Raw genomic sequence first — 5,012 nt, 5'->3', positions numbered from 1 at the left:
CTGTGACATGTTTAGGGTGGGGGTATATTTATAAAGTAGCCAACTGCACCACCCCTTGTTTTACACCAGAAGCAAAGGAGACATTTACATTTAAGTCATTTAGCATTCATTAATTCATTCTTACAATAAGTCCATTTGTCTAAGTAAGTGAATCAAATATACACAATGTTATTTGAAGGAACACATTATTATTTGTAGATATTATTATTGCATAGCTGCAAAATTGACCTAACCATGGTGGCAGGGGCATTGACTATTGCAACCCACCATCTAACTACTGTACAGTACGTTCCTGTAACAGGTGCATGACCATCACAGGAGTCCTTCTCCACATTTTAGAGTCGGTTTGAGCAAGCCACCAATATCAGATGTGATCAGTATCAGAGAATCTGCAAGGTGCCTTACTGAGGCAGATCCTCTCTATCGTAGAGCTTGTGTGTGTCTATGCAGAGAGGGAACCAACAACACAGCCAGTCTAACAACACAACTTAGAGTGGCTAGCTAACTATAAAGCCTACACAGTACCCCATTCCCCTGGCCAGGTAAACATACAGTTTCTTCCACGGTGTACTGTGTACAGTATTTGGGACTGAATTGACGTTCTACTGTGGTCTACAGTAGTAGTTTATGACAAGATTTTTTTATATTATACATGGTGGACCTGGGCCATAGCATAGTGCCAAAGTCAACAGTTACACTAGCTACCTACTTCCTTACAACACACCCAGTTAATCCACCCCTTCCACAAAACCCTGCTCACAGTTTGTGATTGACAGGTATACCATGGTGAGATCAAAAATCTAAATGGGATTGCGATGACATTTTCACTGTGGAAGGGAGTGCATGACAATGATGAAATGAAATAGCAAAATGAGGCATTGCAATTGGTTTATGCAATGTGATTGAGAATCTAAATGTTGAGTCTTATAGGTCAGTGTACCTAGGGATTCTCTTTTTTACCCCCAAAATGAAATAACCAATAAAAGGCTTGTTTATTGTTATGGAAAATACATTCATAGAACTATTTTCAGGGTATACACTTTCATATGACTGATACAACTTGTGTAACTACTGTGATTACATCTTGCCACACCTCTAAAGTTCTTTAGCCATTGTTCTGAGAAGCACTGCATGATTTACCATATGAACAGCGGTGATTTCTGAGGGAGTGGTGAGAGAGAGCAATAATGGGGGGACAGGCGCATCCTGCCGATAGGTGTGGAATGTTGAACGGCGATTAATCAGTAAGAAAGCGCTGATTGATCAGTAAGAGAGTCTCCCCATTGTTCATTCTCTCCCGCCCTTTCTCACGTAAGCACAAGCCCATCAGCCGATAGCCTTGGCGGCAACTTCCATTATGTTCAAACTGCATAAAAGACAAACCTGATCATTGTCTCTTTAGACTTGCGCTGAACGGACCCCCGGATCTACGCTGGGCTGCTGTTACGCTCTTGTCTCTTGTTTGCAAGCAATAAATACCGGAGTCATATATTGTGGCTACTCAGGACTTGTTTCTTGATTCTTACCTCCGAAGAGCTAAAGTACAGAGTGGTAAATCCTAGACTTCCACCACATTATTCAATTTCTTAAGCTGGCCACTAGTTGTCAATGCAGCTTTTAATTATTATTATTATTATTATATATTTTTTTTATAAATATGTTGCTTTTGTATGAATTTTGTAGAAATGTATCAAATGAAAATACTATTAAATGAGAATGAAAAAATGTAACTTTTTAAGGATGAAATTAGCTTTTGTCCGCCGGAAGTAGATATACATGGTTGGTGTCGGACCTCATGATAACGGCATGGAGTGAGTGGCAGACATTCCCCTGGGCATGACCTAAAAGTCAGGGTCACCTACTCTAGGGCGACACTTGAAGCACATAGAGTACATTGCAGTGATAAATACATTACAACAATAGAAATGGCAGAGTAAAAAAATATTAAAGTGGGATGAAAAGAATCCTATACAGTAATACAATACACTACAAGGATTTTAATTGATTTAATGAATATAATCATATCGCTGATTCAAGGTTACTTCATTTAAGGTTATTTCATACAATATTTGAGATTTTCAGCATTATTCTAACTCTCGTATTACCTCTCCCTCATGTCTGCCCCACACCTCTGTCCATGTCTCCCTCCCACCTCTCCCCCTTCTCTGTCCCCCACTGCCTGTCACTGCCCCTCCACCCCCACCTCCCCCTACCCGGCTTACACCGCCCTACCTCAGCCTCACCCCACACCCCTTCCCCGTGATGGGGTTCCAGCACCCATTCACCAACCGAACCGGGGACATAGTTTGCTCTAACTCACTGGATATGGTTTGAAGGACTCTGCTCAATGTATCCCACCCCACTTTTAAGCATTTGCATTTTTCATTTTTTTTATGTGGCAGTATTGGATGTTGTACCGGATAGTACTATGAAAATTAAAAGTTCAAACAGCCTTCGCTTTTTCTTTTTCAATTTGGCAGGCATTATGCATGCACAATCAGGAAAATGATAATGTAATATGGAGTTTTGCATTAGATTGTTCATTATATCACAAAAAATTCATACACATTTAGGAAAAGTAATTTCAAACATGATATTGATTAATAATTTGCCACTTTGAATATAAGACTTCATTATGGCAGCTATATGCGTCCATAAAACATTTGGACATTGTGAAGTTCAGCGTTACGTTACCAATTCAGAGGGCAGTGACTCAGCATCATTCACCCTTGATCGCATCTATTTTCACCACAGCGTTCACCATGGTGCAGGACCCGGATTGTACTTTATCTCTGTTCGCCACGGGTCAGGACCCAGAATGAAAGATACTAACAATTCAGAGGGCAGTGGCACAGCGCGGTGTACCGTTGATCGTGACGTTCAACAGCTTCAGAACACATCACCACGGGGAAAGAGAGACAAGGGTTCAACTCATTAGTGGTCCTCTTTATGGAGCTGTATTTGCTAGACTTTTTCAGCTACTTTTAGATTCACATTCTGTCCCTCTCACCTGGAAAATATCCTCCACTATCCCTGTCCAGAAGAAGCCTAGGGCCAAGGACATCACTAACTTTAGGCCTGTAGCTCTCACATCCATCTTATGCAAATGCTTGGATAAAGTTATCTGCAAACAACTTACAGCTATGCTGAGGGATGCATGGACCCACTCCAATTTTCATGTAGAGCCAATCGAGGAGTGGAGGACGCAAGGTTGACACTTCTACACATCGTGTCCCAGCACCTCAACACTGCAGGGGCTTTTGTGCGGATCTTATTTATGGATTTCTCATCAACTTTTAATGCTGTACAAACCCAACTCCTGATAAAGTGCCTCTGTAAACTGTGCAAATGCATCCAGCAGTAATTCTATGGATGAAGGAGTTTTTAAGTGATCGACCACAATGTGTTAAGGCCTACATCAAATGAACAGATTTGCCCGGGTGTTCCCCAAGGCTGTGTTGTATCTCCTGTCCTCTTTTCAAAATACACATAGGAGCTTCAATGTGAGAAGGGAAAAAATCGCTCATTGAGAGTATTTTAACGTGTAATCAGCTCACCAATGTTTCAGCTCACTAGCCTTCCTAAAACGTTTGTGAGGTGAATACATGTTATAGCAAGAGCGCATGATTGAGAGAAGAGTTATTATTAGTTATTATTATTATTAGTCAGCACCTCGCCTTGGGTGTGTATTCTTTATTATTTTTATTTTTATGAGTTTGAAGAGGGAAGAGTTGAATTGTTTGTCACTTTTTATTTGAGAGACATTGATAGCCCAGTGACAATAATTCTAAAGTTTCAACTCCAACTCAATATGAGTCCATGTCCCAAATGATCAGTTGTGTAGACACCGAATTAATGGAAATGTATGGCACTGAATAAGATCAGGAGATTATTCAGTGCCAGTCTTTTCCATATATCAGATTTTGCTGAAGAATATGCATAGTATCTCTGACGCGTAGCCAAGACCTGTCTTGTATGCCATCCCTACTGCGTCTGGAACTATCTTTGGTGACATGTTCCATGAAATACCCTCTCTCTCACCTCTTTCTGCTCTTCAGATTGTGGATACATGTCAGGGGGTCTGACTCAATTCCGACTTCTCATTCAGTGCTCATGGAGAAACGGAGAGACAGAGAGACTGAGAGACAGGGAGACAGAGAGGGGAAGAGATGGAGATGGTCAGCACAGCCACTCCTTTCTTTCTCACTCTATTCTACTCTCTTCTCCTTTCCTCTCCTCCCCCTCTCCTGTCCTCTCCTTGTGTGTGTGTGTGTGTGTGTGTGTGTGTGTGTGTGTGTGTGTGTGTATTCTGTGTAACAGCAGGGTAGCTGTTGAGAGGGGCTTCGCAGCATGTGTCTCAGTAAAGGGCAATCACACAGAGCGACACTTTCTAATGGAATATTCCAGCGCACGTCACTGATTATAAAATGTCAAGACATGAAGGTTAAAAAAATATCACCAAAAATTGTCCTTCCTTTGGGTCTCACACTCTTATTCACCCACACACATGCACGCACGCACGCAAAAATTCACAATTAAAAAGTCATATTCTCATTGAAATAATTGCAAACATGGTAATTGTTCTATTCTATTGTTATAATCTACTATTGCACTATTATTTGTACACAGAATACACAGTATTTGGCTGCTATTTACTGTCTTTACTGACTGTTCTTTTTGCACTGTTTAAATTATTTTTATTGAATGTTTTACTTTTAGTATGTCTTATCTGTTGTGCCTGGGCACTTTATCTGTCTCACCGTGGGAGAGTGAGAAACGTCCTCTCGATTCCTTTGTATGTCTTGACATGTGAAGAATTGACAATAAAGCCACTTTGACTTTGACTTGACTTTGAATTATGCCCGGCCCCCACATTTACCTGCTTGCAACGTGTAACGGCCACCTGGGGTAGACTGGCCGGCTGAAGTAGGCTAGTGCCTGCTTGCAGCAATGATGAGACACCTACAGGGATGAGGTAAGAGTCCTGGTGGACTGGTGCCAGGATAATAATC

The sequence above is a fragment of the Argentina silus genome (assembly GCF_951799395.1).
Source record: "Argentina silus genome assembly, chromosome: 1".
NCBI lineage: Eukaryota > Metazoa > Chordata > Actinopteri > Argentiniformes > Argentinidae > Argentina > Argentina silus.
The sequence above is the reverse complement of the archived record's forward strand: the minus strand, read 5'-3'. Positions refer to the sequence as shown.